This window comes from Apteryx mantelli, chromosome 3, assembly GCF_036417845.1.
Source record: "Apteryx mantelli isolate bAptMan1 chromosome 3, bAptMan1.hap1, whole genome shotgun sequence".
Classification (NCBI taxonomy): Eukaryota; Metazoa; Chordata; class Aves; order Apterygiformes; family Apterygidae; genus Apteryx; species Apteryx mantelli.
Window position 1 is genome coordinate 43,719,829 of NC_089980.1, and position 20,781 is coordinate 43,740,609.

General features: G+C 44.3%; 1 long non-coding RNA gene across 2 annotated transcripts in view; it reads left to right on the forward strand.

The window, feature by feature from the left end:
* The window catches only part of LOC136991665 (uncharacterized), a 135,880-nt gene that overhangs the window by 111,867 nt on the left and 3,232 nt on the right, over window positions 1-20,781 (forward strand). The window contains exons 3-4 of one of the 2 annotated variants that reach the window (XR_010883876.1): window positions 9,225-9,318; window positions 10,892-11,296. This is a non-coding gene — a long non-coding RNA (uncharacterized lncRNA). Of the gene's footprint in view, window positions 1-9,224; window positions 9,319-10,891; window positions 11,297-20,781 lie in introns of those variants that run through there. The other variant, XR_010883877.1, reaches the window with a different exon arrangement.

The window sequence follows — 20,781 nt, forward strand, 5'->3', positions numbered from 1 at the left end:
TGTGGTATCACATAATTAGATTGCTAAATATAATTCTTCGAATATATTATAGGAAATCCTACTCTCATCAGGGCAGGTTCCTTCAACCCTTTCCCAGCTAATGTCTGTGGTGTAGCACGGTGTACCTGGCTCTAGGTCTCCTGAATCGTGCAGCATATGTCCTGGCACAAGAATCTGCTGCTTCTCTCTCTTCTCCTTTAATCTAAAAAAAAAATCCCTTTGATTTCCACGTGATCAACACCCTTTCTCAGTGCTGTGGTTTTGTGAGAACTGGCTCAAGGAGGGGATTCAGCTTGTATCCAGGAGAGGACACCTTTCTACTTTTTCCTCTCCAGCTCACCCTTGTGGAGATAGCCCTGGTTACAGAGGGGGCAATTTCTCCACATGCTGTACAGATCTTCTCACTCTTTACTTCTACCAAAAATGTCAGCAAGTCATGATCTGTTTACCTAGCTACAGGTATAAAGCACAGCAAGGATCACTGGTCTCCCATTGCTGTTGTTGATAGTTTACAGTGTCTGATAAAAAATGATAGCATTCTGTCACATAAACAGAAATGTACCCTGGGGAAATACCCTCTGTGTCCTTGACCTAGGTCTTGGACAACTGCTGGAACATGTTTTGCAGATGTTACAGCTTCTGGGGTCAGGTGGAGCGGTCAGGAAATGGTATCCCATCCTCCCAGCACTTTCAGGATTTCAAAAATATCTCCACTCCACAGAGGGAGAAAAGCAAGAACTTTCAGTCCTTGTTTTTTGATGAGAGATGAGAGACTGGGAGCAGGCCTCAGAATAGCTCGTGTCCAAGAGTCTTCAGCACTGACCCAGAATGAGGAAAACTGGATTCAAGTTTCCAGACTCAACTGGAGAGGCCATAGTTTCAAAAGTTGAACCTTTCCCACTGAGTGCTGTCCCTTTTTGAGTGTCCTGAGCTTTGCATATGTTATCTTGGCTGCTTCTCTCACATTTCTCTCAGAAATCCCATGTAGGAGCTGAAGAGACCTTTCCTGAGATACTCTGCACTGGGACTGGGGTGTTCCTGTGGAGAGTTTCAGTTTTCAGAATTAATAATTTGTGACAAAAAAATTGATAGTTGAAAAATTCCCACCCAGACCTGGTTATAGTGAGCCCCAGTGAGTGCTTTTCATCCCTCCAAGGTAAGGCTGACCTTCAACACTGCTTAAGGAGTTAGACTTATTCCTGCAGGAAAGAGGATGTCTCATTCTTTCCTTACCTCAAAGCTTGTTTCAATGTTTTCTTGTGCATGTATGTATTTATAGATATATATTTAAATATATAAACACACAGAGTCCACACTGAGCTTATCCTTCCCTGAGATCAGCATGTGGTCCCCCTGTCTCAGCATCCCCCTGGAGCAATGATAAAAACCTCAGAGAAGGAGACAGATTAGGCTTTGCATAAATGTTTTTCCTGGTCCTCATTTTCAGGAAGGCCCACCCTGTGCTTGCATCTCCCCTGCGGGCTGGAAATCCTCCTTCTGGACTCCTTTCCCAGGTCCTTCCAGGACTGTACTTGCTTACAGGGAACTGCAGATCTCCCAGCTGCAGAGTTGGGAGAAGGGAATGTATTTTTGATTTCTTTTTTCCCTTACCAATATGAATCTAGGAGCAGTTTTCTGGAGGGTGGAGCAGCTGACCTCTCTAATTTTATCAGTGAGGGTGCAGATCTATCTTTTCAAAGCTGTTTTCAAAGTGACTCTGATAACAGGACTGCCTACAGATAGGGCTGCAATGATTACTCAAAGCATTAATCAAGGAAAAATTATGCCGGTTACTGATTAACTAATTGCTGCAATCAAATATTCACTCCTCTCCTTGGAACGATGGGCACGGCACTGGGAAAAGGCAACAACAACAACAACAACAACAACAACTCAAAACAAAAAATAGTTGCTTTAATCTTTTGTGAGCTGGAGGAGGGGTCCAGCTGCGGGGGGCTGAAGCGTCTGAGGGCTCCAGCTAGGGCCACTCTTGTCCCTGTTATCACCCCGGTGCGTATTTGCTTGCTCCAGCTTACAATTTAATGAAACACCAGGAAGGACCAACCAGAGCTTCATTAAGGGAGAAGTGCTTCAAAGTGACTCTTGCTAATGGCAGCAAATTAGAGATTCAATAATGCCACTTCGCTCCGCGTTTCTGGGGCCTGCCTGCCGACCTTCACCTGCCCTGCGGGCCCTCTGGAAACTGCAGCAGAGCTGTGTTCCCCAACAAAGCTTCCAGAGGGGAATCCTTCGCCTGCAGAGAGGAAACTTTCCTGGAAAGGTGCTCCTTCCAGACCCGCCACTGCCATGGCTGTGGCCTGCGGAGGGTGGTGCAGAGCCCAGTGGGAGCATGGGGCGAGGGGCGACTGGAGCCTGAGAGCTGTTCTCAGAGGACATTGCATGTATTCCTGCTGGCTTCAAACAGAGGAGCTTCGAGAAATAAACAGAGGCAATAGGTAAAACACTGTGGGGAGGATAAAATAACAGAAAATTGCCTTATTCAGTCTAGAGGCAAATCTTGACTGAGCACAGTCTGTGTGCTCCACAGCTGTGAAATAGTCTCCCAAGGAAAGGGCTGGAAGATCCTTTGCGCTCATTTTAAAATAGGCAGGACAGAGCCTCAGTCTATATGTGCACCACTTTCTTAATAAGGTTAATATGTTTCAGGATCAGGTGGTCTGTGGTACTGCTCCCTCTTCAAAAGTGAAACTCGTATCAATCCTCCAGCAATAGTGCTTTCTATTAAATAGAGATTAATGCTGAAATATTTTGTCTATTCAGAAGCTTTTATAACTGGCTGAATACCAGTCCAACTGCTGCTCTGATGCCAGTATATCTCTTCTGTATGCATTACTGCAATGGTGTTCAATTTGGGCCCTGCAGATTCCTGGAGGCCCATAGACTGCTCCTACAGGTGTCACGGTTCGTTGTGATCTCTCAGATTACAGAATAGCATACTGTGTGAAACAAACTTTATTTTTATGAGCTCATTAAGGAAAAAAAAAACAAGTGAACAAGCAAACAAGAGGTTAATCCCATTGCTGTAAAGTAGCTTAAACTGTTTATTCTCTAGTTACTTAATTCACTAGTTTGCTAATTTGTTAACTTGATAATTTGTTTATATTTTGTGTGCTTATGAGCAAAATAGTTCCCTAACTGTCGGTGAGAGTGCTCGTCCTTCCTCCTCCGTCATGATGCCAGCATCCCCTGAATTGCACTGGGAAGCATGAGAGCCTCAGCAGTGCGGCTGCTGGTGGATCCGCTTCCAAGACTGTTTGGGTGAGCTGACATATTTGCGCCTTCCAGCTCGGAAAGTTTGGTCTACACCATCCCAACTGGTCGTTTCAGTCACTGGGCAAGGATTTACTTAATTCCAAAGAGTTTTGGTCTTACCAAGTGTTAACAAGCAGTTACTTATAACACTGGAAGGGTAGCAGACTTCATTTTTTTCTGTCCTTCAGTGTCCAGCGTGTGTGTTGCTCTTGCTTTCACCTAACGGCACTGCTCTGGCATACATCAGGCCTTAGCATGAGCTGTGTGTTAGGCCCAAAGTCTGAGCAGGAATGAAGTGAACAGTCACAACAGAGCTTGCAAAAGGTAGCAGAGAAATGCCGGTGATATCAGTTGTCTTCTTACATTTATTCTACAGGAAATATGTATCACCTTCACTGGGACTTCTGTAAGGGTCTCACAAACTGAAAATATGGGAGCATCCATTTGCATAGATGCTTCGTCTCATCTTCAAGGCTTTTCTTCTAATTGTAGCTGTTAGACGCAATAACAGGAGATATCGGGGAAGAGGATGGGTCAGAAAGGTTCTTTCAGTGTCATTTGAGAATTAGGTTTGGTTTCTTTGGTAACCACAGTTTCACTGGTTTTCAATTTTGTATCTCCTAAAGCACCAATACAGCCCTGGAAGGGTACCTGGGCTCCAGCTCTCCATGCCTGATCTCCACATTGCATTTTCCCAAGTTCCCATGGAGGGATGGGGGGTACCGCTTTGGGCAGGATTTGGAGGGAAAGGGTATGCACTTGTATCGCTTGCAGCAAATGGCAGAAAATAGAGTTGCTCAGATACCACTGAAAGTAGAACATGGTCTACAAAACTTTGTGAAGGATGCTATTGCACAAGCAGGGGAGAAGTTTAAGCTTGGCAGTGAGACACTAGAACGAGAGGCTGAAATAAAAACCAACTGCAAAGTGAGTGAGAGATTTGCAGGCATTTTGCACCACAATAAATTATAACCTGCGAGTGGTCAGTGCATGCCAGTCCATGGAGATGCAGCACAGTCTCAAAGTTGGACAACACATTTGGATTTTTTTGCCATTAATAGTGATGTGGGGTCTTGACATTCTCTTCCGAGGAATTTGAATTTTAAGTGGCTTAAGTTTTTCTGTTAGCCAGGAGTTTCAAAAAAAGGAAAAAGAATAGAAAAGCCTTAGATGTTAATTGCTATTTATTCAAAACGTAATAACTGCAGAGCCTGAAATTCATACTAGATTCAGAAATGAGATCATGCTTCATAATAATTACTATTTCTTACTGTTAGTTCCCTAATGTTTTTTATTTTAAAAATCATCAAAAATTCCTTTCTAGTGCCACTGACACCCGCTCAGCCACCTACTCACTCACATCCCACATGCACACACGTGATTTGCCGTTAAATGTTACTGAACATTTAAAATTTCTTCCCTCTTGGTAATTTTCAATTATTAATTATTTGAAATGTTTTCATTTTTTAGTACAAAAAGAAATTCTGCCTGACACCCACCACTAAACTCTCCCTTTTTTGACAGTTATGCACGACATAGCACAGAACTGCAGAGGACACATCCAGCATGCGGATTTATTAGGGGTAGATTTGGAAAGCTAAACCGACCATTGCACTGAGGAAAGTGATTATTCCCCTCTGTTTGGCGCTCTGGTGCCTGATGTCCAGTTTTGGATTTCCCAGTACAAAAAAGTGACTGGCAAACTGGAGAAAGTCCAGTGCAGGGCCACCAAGGTAGTTGGGGGCTGAAGTACATGGTGAGGAAGGACAGGCTGAGGGAACTGGGTTTGTTTAGTCTTCAGAAGAGAAGGAAAAGGGGAGGTCTAGTTGCTGCTTTCCACTACCTAAAAGAGTTGATAATGAAGATCCTCTTCCCAGAGGTGACAGGACAAGAGATCACAAGTTGCAGCATAAGTAGTTGCAATTTTGGACGTAAGGAAAAAACTTTTCTCTATGAAGGTGGTCATAAGAGAGGTGCCCAGAGAAACTGTGGGATCTCTGTCCTTGAAGATATTCATCATTCACCTGGACAAGGCCCTGAGCAACCTAATCCAGCTTGGAAGTTAGTCCTGCTTTGAGCAGGAGTTGGGAGGTCTTTTCCAACCTGGATTATTCAGTAATTCTTTATTTGGGCTCCTCTCTCCTCCTGAAGCTAGCAGTATCCAGTGTTGTACTCATGGTCACAAGGAAACTGCTGAGTGAAGATGCCTTTCTGAAATGTCAGTCTGTCTTCCTCCTGAGATGCAGGGCTAGGAGGATGTGGAATATCATCCTGGATGAATATGTTGAAATAGAGATGTGGAAAAACACCTTAAAAATACCTCACAAAGTGAGAACTTTCTTCATACACACATTAGATTTTTGCAGAAAATAGCAAAGGGTATTATAATCTAGAAAGGTTCTGAAGGGAATATGGTAGGCCAGCTCCTTCCTCCAGGTGTCAGAAAACTAACAGCTCCCCCAGTTAATGTTACTGGTCCCAGAGTGAGATTTTGTCTGGATTCATCCTTTGCCAGTGGGGCTTATTGTCACCCAAATACACTCACAGACCCTCAGATACAGGGATGCAGCCTGTTGGTAGCAGCTTTCCTGTCTCCCTCTGGTTACTTGCAGTTAGCACCAGACTAAGAAGAAAACCCACCAAGCTTGTGCTTAGAGAGAGGAGAGGACTGTAGACATGCTACATGTATCCCATTCCCTACTGGATATTTGAGTCTCATTCTGTGCACAGATATTAGCAAAATAAGCTGCCCAGCAGGAGCATGGCTTGCTAATTTTGGTTTGTAATTGCAACTGATAATTAAATGGGGAAAAAGAGGCTAAAAATCAGACTTTTGTAATCCCTCCCTTTCTTCACACACACAGACAAAACAGACCCACCTGCACACATCCAGGGTGCTGTCTCCTGTTTCTTGCACAGGAAAACACCCCCTCTCTTCCTCTCTTTCTCCCTCTCTGACCAGTCCAACCCACAGGCAATTTTTCTGTCCCTGCCCACTGGGTCCTGAGTGCCCCTTGACCCAACCTGGTCACCAGTATTCATCCTGCTGACACTGGACTGTGCTGGGAATTCCTGCATGGACCCTGGGATCCAAAAGTCTTGGGGAGTGAGGAAGGCAGGGCAATTGCCTGGGGAATGCAGAGAGTTTTGCAGGAGAGCTACGGTCAGTGTACCTGCTCTCTAAAATGCTGAATAATTTTTTGTGAGCCCCACAGAAGAAGGGGCATGTGGACCATGTTGTAACCCCAACCATCCCAATAAGCCTAGTTTGTTATATTTCATTTCAAACAAAGTATTACTGCGTTACCGACCTGTAATCTCTGCATGATCCTGCCAGTGGAGTCAAAGGGAGTAAGAATAGGAACTATGGTAATAGCTATTTCTTAAGCAGAATACATGATTTTGACAGGCATCCCTGGGGTTATGGATATGGCTGTCTGCATAAAGGGCTCCTGGCTTCCCAGGCACAGTTGCACACTCACTGTCCCATCAGCGGGAGAGGGGGATCTCCTCTCACCTGTTGGAGGCACATTTTGCATCTGCCCTCTATGCACTTCTCCCTTCTGAAAGGCATTGTAGAAACATTAGGGATTATTAGAGAGGATGAAGCTGTATGACTGAGTGTTAAATATTTATTCCCTTGTATTCTTCATTTGGATTATTTGAAAATCCTTTCCTTAATTGTCTTGTTCCACTTCCAAAGTACAGCTGTGCTGTTGGCTGCAGCTCCCCCTCTTCATTATTATTCTTACTTATCTCTTCCGTAGAGCAAAGCCCTGGTCAGGACTGGGGCTGCACAGGGGATGCCGTAGATACAAATAAGAAGACACGTTCCTTTCGCTGCCGCAAATTCACAGGCTGTAAAAACAAACAGATGGGGCAGGGCAAAGGGGGTCACAACATACAGTCAAAGCGATCAGGGTTACTGTTGACTGCCGCATGGGCAGCATAATTATGTGCTCTTTTTGTTTTATTCCTAGAGATACATTTCACTTGCCCATCATTTGGAGGGTTCATCTGTGTCACTCAGAAGTGGAAAAGGATGGGGACAGACACCTGGTGGGAGAAGGGCAGAGAGAAGAGGTGGCTGGAGGAGGCAGCAATAGTAAGGATGGAGTGAGCAACAACCAAGTGCTTTGGCGGCCACTGCTAGCAGAGCCAGGAGGGAGAAATAAAGCCATGTTCAAGCAGCTGGGCAGAGTAAGCAAGCCAAGGGTGTTGCTACCCATGCAAAAGGCCAGGGAAGGCTGCCGGGGTCACTCTCTCTTGTTCTGATTGACTAAAAGGCCCTGGAGCCTCCAGTTTGTGGTTCAAAGTTGCTGTTGACCAGAAAAGAGCAGGGATGTGTACGGTTTTTTAGGGCAAACATGCACACACTGTCCTTGACTCCCAGCCTGACAGTGCCCTGTGAGGAGAGGCAGGGGAAGAACTGTGCTCTCAAGACGAGGGCTGCCTCCGACTGCCATTTCATGTGCAGGAGCTCCAGGGTTAACAGGCATGCGCACGTGCGCGGGGCCGCAGCAGTCAGCAGGAGATGAAGCAGAAGGAAGTACGAAAGCACTTAGAGTGCTGGAGGAATAAATGGGGGATTAACTCAGGTGAAAGTCCGAATGAAGAAGAAAGGATGTGGGGAAATGCCAGGTGAGGGGTAAATGGGAGGGCCATATTCCCTTACTCATCCCCCTAGTTGAGAAAGGCTGGAAAGGGCTGTGGGAGGGAAAATGGAGGTCTTAGTGAGAGTGGGGAATATGGAAGAGCTGAAGAGGAAGAAGCTTACTGTGATAATAAAGAGGAAAATGATGGATGAAAAATAAAACCCTAGAGAGGGATGAAACAAGTTCTTTAACTAATCAGCTTGTCCAGCTGAGCAGTAGGGTTAATCCGGCTATGGCAAAGTGAAAAGACTAAACATATGGCAGTGCCAGCTTGGCTGGGGAAACACCATCTAGCCCCACTCTGACAGTGGTGAAGGCAGGTCTTCACCTGGGCTCAGGCAGAGCTGTAAATGGCTCAAAAGCCCAGAAGTTCAGGTGCTTCCTCTGCTATCCATCTGCTGAAATATGTGACTACACGCTCCCTAATGTGGCTATTACACAGGGAACATCAGGAGCAGCAGGAAGAGCAGCCCTTTCCTTCAGAGCTCGGAGAAGTCACCTGAAAAAGGACAGTCCTCTTCTGGGCTCATTCATAGCTAGTCTGCTGTTAGGAGCTGTCCTTGAACAAAACAGAAGTGATGCCTTGTAAAATCTGCCTCAGATATTACAGGGTAAATGCTGAGTTTGCCCAAGGTAGCTGGGCAGGGCAGCTGGCAGAGATGTTGAACTCTCTGTGGTAGTAGGACATAATCCCAGGAGGGCTGTGTGTGTGCTGAGCTATTTCCCCAGCTGCTCCTATTGACATGGCACGTGCTGAGGGGTCAGGGGGACCCCGCTCAGATAACACCCAGCTCATCTCAATTTGTGGGTGGCTGTGGACCCTGCATTACTGCCCCTAAGACATGACCAGGCAGCCTGGAAGAAGGAAATATGGCTTAGAGTAGTCCACAATAGATTTAATAATTAACAGACAAATGATAATTGGTCTGTGTTGGTTATTATCTTTTATTGAGTTGCCCCTCAGTTCCCAGAGTGCCTTCAATCCAAGCAGGTCCCATTCCCCCACTCAATGGTTATACTAGTCCAGGTAGACTGAGCCACACAGGGAGCTGGTTGGGCACTTTCACCAAGCAGGTTGAAAACCTCTGATGGAGATGTGGAAAGGAGCTATTTCCCATGACAGAAGGGAAAAGGGAAAGAACACTTCCTTCAGAGGGTCAGTTGCCAAAGAACAGATGTGACAAGCAGTAGATGTACTATGTCTCTGGCTCTGTGATACCTGCAAGGACAGAAAACCTCTGGCAGGGAATGGGGGCAGGAATGCTTATCATTTTTCTGTGTTTTTTTTCCCCCCAGACAATTGTCAACTATGCTGAGAAGGCAACATTTACAACCCCGGTTTGCAATATGGGACTACATCGAGATCCCCAACTGTACCTCTCACTGAAGGGTAAGATGTAGGAGATGTAATTTCTTATCCTACCATATGTTTTTGCACTTGCTGCAGGAGATGTGTCTGAGAATGAGAAGACTGATTCTGCTTTCACCCCCACTGGAATACATCCATCAGTCCTCAGCAAGACCACTGCCCATTTAAACCAGCACAGCTGAGGGCAGAGGTAACCCTGGAGTACATGGAGTTGTGGCTAGACTATGGTAGACAGTGTAACATAATGATGGAGAGGAAACATAGCCTGCACAGCTTGAAAGGAAGCTCTGGATCTCAGTAACCAAAGGCAGCACCAACCTCTGTGGCTGGGGATGGGGCCCCATGGGGGACTTTTAACACACAAGTCACTCACCAGTGGATAATTTTCTAATAATGAAGTCAACAGCTGTGCGCTAGAAGTGTTTCTGAACACAATGGCATGCTTCTGCAGTTCCAGTCCAGGGGGATGCAGCGGTGAATTAGGATAAGAACCTCAGCAGGAGTTCATGCTCGGGGAGGCAGACCATGAGAGAGGCTGCTCCTCTTATTGCTACTATTACTGCTTCTTGGAGGTCATCAGACCTTTCCCAGCATGTTGTCCAGTCAGAAGATGCCAGACTTCTGAGGAGGTCCCCACACACAGCTGGCACCAGTCTGGTGGGTTAGGTCCAACACCAGGCCCTAGCCCATCCCTGGCGTGGTGGGTGGAAGGGGTGGGGAGGAGAAGTGAACAAATCACACTGTACTTTGACCACCCCCAGAAGGCAGATAATCCCTTGGGGACTACCTAAATTTGTGATTTGGTGAAACCCCAGGGTTTCTGTTCTCTACCCCAGAACCATACCCAATGAAAAATTGTCCAGAGAATTAATCTGATTTAACGACTTTCTAAATTGTCAGAGCAGCGCTCTGGCACATTGGCAAATCTGGGTCAATATATTATCTGTCTTTCCTCCAAATGTTCTGCAAAGATATGTAAGCAATGCCATCCTCTCCTTACCAAGGGAAAAATAAAGGACACAGACTATGTGTTTTCACCTGAGATCAGTCAGTAGGTTGATGGCAGGGCTAGGAAACAAACTTTGCAGTGCTGCTACCACTTCAGAGTCCATATGACGTTGTCCTTGCACCACTTATTTAATTAGGAGTGACAGACAGCAGGTAGGAGGGAGTGAACCAGAGATGAGAGCCACAGGGATTTAAAAGAAAGAGCTCTCTGTCTTTATGTTTGGTCTTCAAGATTTTTGTAGCGGTGAAGAACACTTCTAAGGCAAAAATGCTCAGGTGACACTGGCTTGGCTGCACAGTAGTGGATCTCTGCACTTCTGGTTGAAAGCCTCGTTATTTATATAAAGTTCCAGAAAGAGCTTGTGTAAACCTGTAGCCCTGTGATACAGTATTGCCATCGCTAGCAGCAGGCCACAGGCTTCGTACTGAGTATGCAAGGCCTCAGGGCTGAGCTTTGTCAGGCTTCCTCTCTGAACTTTTCTTGACTGTCTGCAGCTTTGTTTTATTTGATTTAGCTGTAACAACAATTTTGCTAATTGACCAGGTGGCTATGGCTAATTTGTTTTGCTTTTGTTTATCTTTATAGGGTACAACTGTATTTCTGAGTCTAACATAATGATGTCGTATAAAGAAATAGGGGCCTGGTTTGATAACAGACCTTGAGAAGTGGGGACACAGGATGTGGATTAGAAGAGTGCAGGCATGGGATGATAAGAGATGGGTCACAGGCTTGGCACTGGAGGCTGAACAGCTATAAACAACTCACCAAGGGTCAGTTAAAGAAATGCAGACCTGGAGCTGGACTAAAACTGTTTTCATGGGCAATGAAAAGAACAAAGAACAAGTATCTAACATATGTAAAATGCACCATATATAGTAATTTTGGGTGTAATGTGGAGTTGCAGATCAATGAAGAAAGAGTAAGGTGTAAAAGAGTGCTAGCAAATATAAAAAATGACCCCAGATGGACCCTAGAGTGAGGAAGAGGAAACTATCAACATTAACATCATATTTCTCCCAGTGAAGGACTCCAGATGCTGATGACTCGCCATAACCCCCCCCCCCCCCCCCACCAGAGTGAAACTACCAACCTCAGGACCCAAAGGAGCTGTGGAAGGGTCAGCATAACACCAGGAAAAGGGATAGAAACTAAGAAGTGTGTGTAAAATCATTTTAACTGTATTATTACTATTACTGAGACTTCTTCTGTATAGAAGTATTCTTTCTTTTTCTGTTATAGTTAGATCTGGAATATTATGATTCTTGGATTAGACTATTAAAATTTCATTTATGCTAACAATAAATTCTTGGCTTTATATATAAGTAAGTATATGTAAAGTGTGTTTCTTCTTTGTTCATAAACAAGATTTTGGACATAACACTTGATAACAACTTCCTGCAGATGGAAGATTATTCTGAAATTTAAATATAGTCCTTTTCCTACAAACTAACAGCTAATGCATTTAGCCCATAGGAAAATCCAGAGAGGTGTCATATCACTAAAAGAAGAATACTGGGAAGAGGGAAAAGGTTTAACAAGGTAAACCTTAACTGTTCTTTTTTTCCCAAGACAGCTGAATAGAAAGACTATTTCAGAAAGTGACCCCCACACACACTTTTGCTGAACAAACATGGTTATATCGAGGTGAAGTGGAGCAAAAATTATCTGCATAAGAGCTTAAATGGAATAGTCCTCAGCTTCATGCAAATTGAAACATATGTCATTTAGCTGAAATAAATTCCCTAATACTCCTTAGTTATTTTGACACTTAAATCCTCTATTCACGTGTTTCTGAGAGTCTATCTATTTGGTGCTGGGATGAGTCCAAGTGCATTTGAGCAAGATCTGCCAGGCTCTGCAATAGGATTTCCAGGGAAGAGTGACCTATAAAAAACTTGTTCCATTGCACCTTATGGTCTACCTGAGTGAGCGGGTATTTTTGAACAAAGCAGGCAGAACTACAAACACATTCAACCATCAGTGATTCACTTCAGATTGCTCTTCGAACTGACCAAAGCAGCAGGACATCCTAACTACCTTGTCAGAGCCTACTCCATAACCCTAACAGCTCTCAGTAGGGCTGCAAACCTGTGTGGTCCATGGAGTCTCGTGGGATTTCAGCCCTGTGTAAGCTGGCAACAGTGAGGGCAGGGACTCTGAGCTGACACATTTTTGCTTCCAAATACTCTCCTCCATGAGCTGACCACTGAGGAGACGAGGGGTCGGAGGGTCGCTAGCTCTGTTTGTCGTCCATCCGCTACTCCAGCTCTTGCTCTTCTTCTTCTATTCCTCACTCCTTCTCTGGTACTGCCAGTGATGCTGAGACACTGTGTAGTGGGGCTGCAGCACTGCCTGTGCATGAGAGAAGGCCTAGAGACTGTTGCACATCTTGCTCTACGGTTCCCTGCTCACCCCTGAAAGCAGTGAGCCAGATGGCCAGTCCCTTCCTGCCTTGTACACAGCCACTGGAGCATTAAGACAGTGCATCCTCTCACTTTCACTGCGTATTTAAGCAGGGAAAAGGCAGGAAACATAAGGTCTGAGCTGATGGGAGAAACTCCTTCAAATACTAGTGGAAATGGGCAATAGTTGTGCACAGAGTGTGCATGCAAGTGCTACACCATGAGGTGGGGAGCAGGGGGATCCCAGCTGATAAAATCTGAGCTCACTCAGCAGGAGAGCTGTTCTAGCTCATCCTTTTGAAGAGTGTGATGAAAAGCTGAGTTGTCTGGTGTTTAGGCCAGACAGGCAGCAGTCGAGAGACCTGGGCTCTGTCTGCAGCCCTGCCACTGACTAGCTGAGTGTTTCTGTGTATAGCTGTTCAAGAGCATCTGCCAATCACCTGGCCGCTTGATTTTTTGGATTAGCTGTGTGGGACCCCAATGCTCCCTAGGTGTCCTTGTTTTGGCACTGAATAGCCTCACTAGCAGAAACTGTACTTTTAAAAGAAGCTTTTCTCCTTATGCTACCACACACCACTTGTCAGCCAATGTGAGAGGGAATAGCATTTGTCAGCACACAGCGCCTTCCTGGCAGCCAGTGTGTAAGCGTGTGCGTGCCTTTGTGTGTGTGTGTATATGTCTGGGAAGTGCTGCTAGGTGGTAGCTTATGCTTTTCAGAAAGGAAGCCGTCTCCTTAAATCTCTAGGTAAATAAAGACCCTAATGTTTGTTATCTGACTTCACAGCCTTTCAGTTTCATTAAGTTAATAGCTTCCATCAAGGGGCCCGCCTGGATGCTTGCAGTTGATTTAAAACCTGTGAATTCATCAATCTTAAATTATATTTGAAGCAAAGTCAGTGTACCGCACCCTAGGGACACATGGAAACCCTAATACTCTGTGCAGGACTTTGATGCCAGCATTACAGAAACCGCACAACCATGGCCCTTTGTGCAATTCTTTTCTGGGCTCATTCAGCTGAGGACACCCCCCCCCCCCCCCCCCCCCGTCCTGGTCGCCCGTGTTTTCCTCATGCACAGTGGGATAATTTATCTTTGCAGTCAACATGCTAAGCAGTCAGGCTGGTGCTGTTCCTGAGACAACTACGTAGGAATGCATAAGCAGAAGTGGGCAGATCTGGAAGATGGGTCTAGGGGCAGCAAAGCATTTTCTGTGTCAACTTCTTGATTTAGCCCTGTCCAAATTAGCTTCCACTCTCGCAAAGACAATACTGGCTTTTCTTCTGCCATCACACCAGTAAGGCAAAGAAACCCTTGTTATTCCCCAGAGGCCTCCAGGAGATGGTTCTTCTCCAGATAGCAGTAAGGCTCTTTGTCATCTGACTTCTATGGAGATGCAATTCCTGTGTCCAAGGACAAGGGACAACCAGAGTCCTAAAGAAACCTTAAAAAGGATATTATTCCTAATCTTGCTAGATATAGCAACAGCATAAGTGGTGTGCCCTCGGGTCTGGGCTTGAGTCCACACACAGATGTGGGCCAGCTGGTGAGACCTTGCCCAGCTTGTGGTGAACTACAGACACTGACATTGCGTTGCTGGTCAGTGTGCTCTGAAGAGGATTGGCAATGTCAGACCCTTTCTTAATGGGTGGAGAGGACTTTTAGAAGAGAAACAAAGTTTATCTGTGAACACATATGGACAACAACATTAATTCTAATTCATTCCTTTAGTTATTTCAGTCCAAATCAAGACGATATGCTTGTGCTGACAAACTCTGTCCTAGTTTGACTGACACCGATCATTTTTATGCTTTTAGTTCTGTGTGTGCATAAGCGCTCATGACTAAATGTATCATTGAGACAGTGCTCACTTCTTACAATCTGGTGAAGGTCCCTCCTGTCAACTCTGAGCCATTTCAGTACTTGTACGAGAAGCTTGCACTGCCACTCTCAATACTAGGGGTATAAAATAAATCACTGTCTTGTCTAAATCATTTCACATTTTATAGAATTCAGTCTGGGCTCACTGTGTGGAATCTGAGGTGCAGTCCTGGGTTCTGGTGTGTTGTAGAAGAGAGAGTCAAACTGAAGATAGAGAGAAAGCATGACTGCAAACTAACTCTGCAGTGACTTCAGCCTTGGGACCTTTGGGCTTTTGGTGTTACAACTTTCACCAGGAGTAAAGAAGCTAAAACAAAGTCTGAAAAAGAGAGAGAAAGAGACAGACAGCCTCACATTTATCCATGTGCAAGTTCCTTATATGAGCTCCAGTCAGTTTCTGAAAACACCCAGATTAGACTGTTAAGGCAAAGGGAGAAGGAAGAATGATGTGTGCCTTTGTTTTCATCCCAGCTCTTTCTAATGTGTGTTTGTAACGATATCTTATTTCTTATTCTTGGAAGCTTTTCCTCCTTGCCAAGTCCTTGCTGCTGCCTGCATCTCATACATAGCAAGGTCCTCATCACATCAAGAATTCATAATCATCTAAAAATATTCAATAGGAATATAAAATATTTACATGTGAAAGACTGTCAGGCAGAATGAATCACTCATGTTACTTCATTGGAAATTGTTCACTTAGAGAGGGCATGAAATGTGCCAGGAGACAGCATTGTGTGCTCCTGAATGAGTACTGTGCGTATGGCGTGGATAAGGCCCCAGGTGGGCCTCACAGCTCCTGTCCTTGGCTGCTCTGTGGTGCGTGAGGGTGGCTGGGAGCCAGGTGTGTCTGTTCCAGGCCAGGGAAGGCTCCCGGTGACTTTGCATAGCTGGCCAACCCTTTCTCTGCCAAGTGCAAAGTAACGATACCAGACAGAAGGAGGCCAGGTGGCCAGGCTTGGTCCAGACATCTGACACAACCTGTATTTATATCCCATATTCTCATCTTCTTGTAAGTGCCTTGCTAACTCTTTTTCAGCACGGGTGCAGTTACAGTATTCTCTATTTCCTTGCTGAATCTGGCCACGCATTCACCTTTCTCCTGCATAATGAAGTCCCCACAGAGGCAGTCTCCAGTCTCAGACTCCTTTCTAAGCCCTCTTCATGCTCTGACTTTCTTGAACCAGCCCTTCTCTCCTTCAGACTCCTAGAGATGGTCAGTTGCATCGTCTTGTAAGTGCCCTCTCTTTCAATAAAACCAACTGGATGCTGCACAGTTGCCATGGTGTGAACTGGGAGGAATTCAATGACTTTGGCAAGTGACCTCAGGGGCATGTCTATGCTTCATAGTGCATTGCTGTGATGGAGCGCCGAGTGAGCCCAACAACAGGGTGCTGCGTGAAAATATTAGCTCAGGTCTCGGAAGTTGTATAGCAATACTAGCATGGTGCTCCCAGCAGACCAGCTCCAGACTGGAGCCAGCACAGTGCAGCTCCCATGCCTTCAACACTGGAGCTGAGACATGCAGTGCAAGCCTGAAAATTTCTGCACAAGCTGCACTGCGTGATGTAGATATGCTCTCTAGTGCAAGTGGGAGCAGAACGTGCCCTGCATTTTTAAGTATGATGCCTAGGACCTGGCCATGTGCATTATCAGAGCAATGAAGAAGGCAATTAGAATTTCCCTACTGAGCACACCTGGTTAATGTTTGTCACTGGCCAGCCAAGGCCCTTTTATAAATGCAATGCATAGAATTAAATGTCAGGAACCCAACTGCTAATCAAAATTCTGACTGGATCATGCCTGGGAGAGTTGTCCTGGCCATTTTATGTAGTGATATGATAATTCTCTGAAGCTAAGGGATTTCTGAATGCCTCTTTGGAGGAATCCATCTAGCCTAGGTCTATACTAGTACATATTACTAGTGAAGCAATAACAGGAAGGAAGTCAGATAAGAAAGGGTGTCTGGTAATTGCTGCTGGTTGTTAGAATGATTTATAAATACAAGATTTCATAATGAAGATAAAATGCATCCTTGTAAACTGGCCATCCCTAGTATAGTTTCTGCTCCCATTCCCATCCACATACTAAATAGCAACAGCCTTCAGAGCACTTCTCTCACAAGGCATAAGCAGCTCCAGTTTTCTTCTGTTTGTTGATTTAACTTTGACACAAGGGGTGAACCCATACTGGAAAAAATACCATTGTATTACAATATTGGGACAATGAATCCTGTGTTCTGGCAGTATGCGTGGGGGGAAGAGGCTAAAAGGAGATCTAAATTCCAAGAAATCCATACAGTGGAGGATTTATTTAGGACTTTTATGTTCCTGGGATGAGCTCAATGGGCACAGGGCTCTTCTTGGCCTACTTCATTGGTGTGAGATCACCATCCCATTACTTGGACAAAGACTCATTGATAGTTAAGTTTTACTGAACCTGTCCCTGGAAAGGACTTGAGGGATTGGGCTAGAAGGTAGGGAGGAATGTAGACTCATCTCAACCACTATGATCTTGGACAAGTCACTTAGTCTCTCAGCCTCAATTATCTTTCTTTAAAACAAAGGCAACATTGCAGTGATGAATTCTCAGGGTGCTCAGCTGGTAAAAAGATGACAGTTGTTGAAAAGTCTCCAAACAATGCCAGTAGTGTGTTGGCATTAGAACTAGGAAAAGAACATTTTCTGATCTGAAGTCTCCTTCCAGAAGGCATCTGTGAGGAAAAGGATTGGCCCACAAAAATTTCTAGTTGACATTTTCTCAGTACCTTCCTTGCTGATTCCAAATTCTCCTATCACCCCTTCTCTAATGAACTCTTGGAGCCTGGAAGATGCACGCACGTATCTGCACACACACACACGCGCGCACACACACACACACACACACAGGTTTTTCCACCACTTCAGCATGGAAGAAACTGCAAGGATCAGAACGGTGCAGCAAAATGGAAAAGACCTAGAGATTTGTATTTAAGAGCAGAGGGGGAAAAAAAAATCACTCAAGAATATTTTATAGAGAACAACCCTGTGTTGACAGAGGGATGAACTAGGTGACCTAATAAAAACTGTTGTTAAAGATTTTTCCACATCTGTCACATAATAGAGGCCTTCAGTCTCCAGAGCTGTCAATCCAACACTTTTTGCTGGCAGAAGTGTTCACTCAAAAATAATCTTCATGAAAGAAGAGAAGCTCAGTTAACTGCTTGCCTGGGGCAAACAGAATGCAGCCAGGAGGCTTGCTTGGCAAATAATTATAAATGCACTTTTAGCTGCCCAGGTGCAGGAAGCACAGCTTAGGCTTATATTCATTAACACCATTAAAATTTCCGTTTCAGCTGTCTTTCTGGCATTGACAGTGCTCGCAAAATTGTGACCAGGTTAAGTCAAAATTGGCAGTGAGCCTCACACTGGGCACCATGAGTTGAATTGCTTAAAAGAGCCAAGAAAACACTGACAGAAATGTTAAATCATTCAGCGGTACCTCTGTGCATGTTAGATGACAGGAAGGGTAACCTTGCAGGTAGGAAAAAAAGGAGGAGAATAAGGTTCAAGAACACAGAAAATGCCATGTCTGATAATGGCCAGTTATCCATTTGTTCAGTATTTTGTCTTTAATACTGGTGAGTCCCAGTAGCTACAGAGGAAGGTGTGCAGGATCTCAAGCTGAACAGTTAAGAACAACCAACTCTTAGGGAAATACCTTTCCTAGCACCCTCATTAGTGATTGGCTTACATGCTATAGCGTGAAGCTTTTATATTCGTCATTTGTATCTTAACTATTTCTATTGTAAATTTGGAGAATTTCAATATCCACAAGTATCTCACCTTTATTTTGAATCCTTCCGTACCCTAAGCCTCAAAGATATCTTGTAGCAATGAGTTCTGCAGATGAATGATGATGTATGAGGAAAAATATTCCCTTTGATGTGTTTGTATATACACTGTCTCTCACTTTGATGAGATGTCCCTTTGGTCTTGGAGTATGAAAGACAAGGTAAGTAGGAACATTCAGTCTACTCTTCTACATAATTTATTCTAACTATTTTGCATGCCTATTTTAGCCATATGATTTCTAAAATAAATACACCTGCTGTTTAATTCCCTTCATACATGGAAGTCAAGCTATGCCTTGAAATAATTCTGCTGACTATTTCTGGTCACCTCCTATTTCTGCTGTAATTTTCTTTGAAGACAGAACTGAACACAGCATTCCAGACATAACACACTTGCATACTGATCTTGCACAATTTTTAGTAAGAAATCCCACCCTAGCCCTGGGCATGCCCTGGTCGAGAGCACTGTTTGACCACAGGTAAGTGCGGTGGGTGCTACAAGGACAGACGGTGCAGCCTGCAGGACATCAAATCTTTCTTTGAGTGGGTAAGCACATTTCAAACCTGGCAACACATATGGATAGTTTAAATGAATCTTTCCAATATGCTTGTTAGCAAGAAACTTTACACTGTTTTTTACCTGTTTCCCTAGCATGGTTGATCCCTCACAGTTTTCTCTAGCTTTGACATAAAGAATACTTCGCCATCTGCAAATATTGCCACCTCACTGACTACTCCCCTTTATTGGATTGATCATTAGTCTACACACCAACATAGATATCTTTCTAGGAGCCGAATGCATGCTGCTACTAGTATTTTGCCCTGTTGGAAATGGTGAAGTAAACACTGAATTGCATTTTTTTCAGTCCCTTAGCCAGTTTCTGTCTGGCTGCAGTTCTGCAGTTCTGTTTGCCATGGCAGTGTTCTCATTTCCGTGATATCTGATTGCCCATCCTCTTGTTTGGGTCCCATTGAGAATGTTTTGAAAGCCCAAGTGAAAAGAGGCAGACGATTTTCATTTTTCCTGTATTTGCTGACACACTCGAACAGTGCTAATGGACTGAAGTCCCTCCCTTCCTGAGTCCCTCTTATATCTGTAACTTTCAGGTATTTTGTCATTCCAGTCTTCTTTTTATTGCAGGAAAGAAATGTGCCTTGCTTTGCTTTCCCAAGCACCTATTTCAGAACGGTGCTACGTTTGCTGCCCTCTGCTCCTCCAACTCAGAGCTGGTATCAGCGAGGCTGCAGACTTTCTGTAGCATCTTGCAACTTCATTCTTAAATTCCTTCAGACCGTCAGGCTTTGTTCCTGTCATAGATATACTGTGTGACTTCTGTCAAGCTGCTTAACTACTTTGTGTTACTGTTTCCCCTCCTTCCCTTTGTACAAAAAAGTAAGAGTAGTTATCTCCCTTGCAGTGGGCTGGAAAAACTTAATTCGTTCATATTTGTAAAGTCCTCTGAGTCCGTCAGAGGGAAGTTGCTACAAAAATACAAAGTATTATTACTGAAGAACTTAAATAGTGTTTCTAAATATATTTATTTTAGAAAATGTCGGTTTACCTTAAAAAATGCTTCTGTGATCAGCCCTGTTTCTAATGTATTCACATGATACTACACACAGGAAAGAATTGCATCTCTTTGGATGGATGCTCTAGATTAATTGTTTTATCCTATGTTTTCCCTGCAAACATCCCTTACATATTAATATATAATAATGGAAGGATTATGCTACCAGGCCAACTGCAACCTTTGGTTTCAATTTTTTTCGTGTAATCTCCCCTTTTTTACCATTTCATATTTTATGCTTTTCCTTTCCTCTTTTGTCCTTTTTTGCTTGCCGAATAGGTTGTGTTTTTCCCCAAAAAATTTCTGATGAAGTTGAAACTAGGATATGATTTTGCTTTTGTTGATGCCTATGTTTCACAGCAACCTCCCTGACAGTGCCCCAGCTCTGGCAACAGGGCTTACCCTACCACTGCACACACTGGTTCTCCCACACAAATTATGCTAGACCCAGACAGCCTCCTTCCCCCCAGCATCTCCTGCTCACATTTTCCTTTTGTTCCTCTGTTCATAACTGCACGTTCCACTAATCCCTCCTTTATATTAATGCATTGCCAGACAGCTACCTTTTGACCCAAGTAGTAATTTCTTTTCTGTTGTCATCTCCACCTCTCTGATAATTGCTGTAGCTTTTTTTTCTTAAAACTTCTTACTATCTAGTAGAGATACTGATGGTTGTCAGGTCATATTCCTGAACAGATATTGCTCATTAACCAGATGAATGGGCCTGTTGCCATTCTCTGAGCCTCAGACAGATGTCCAGTCAGGATAGATGATTTTCCCATCCAGCTCCACCTATCT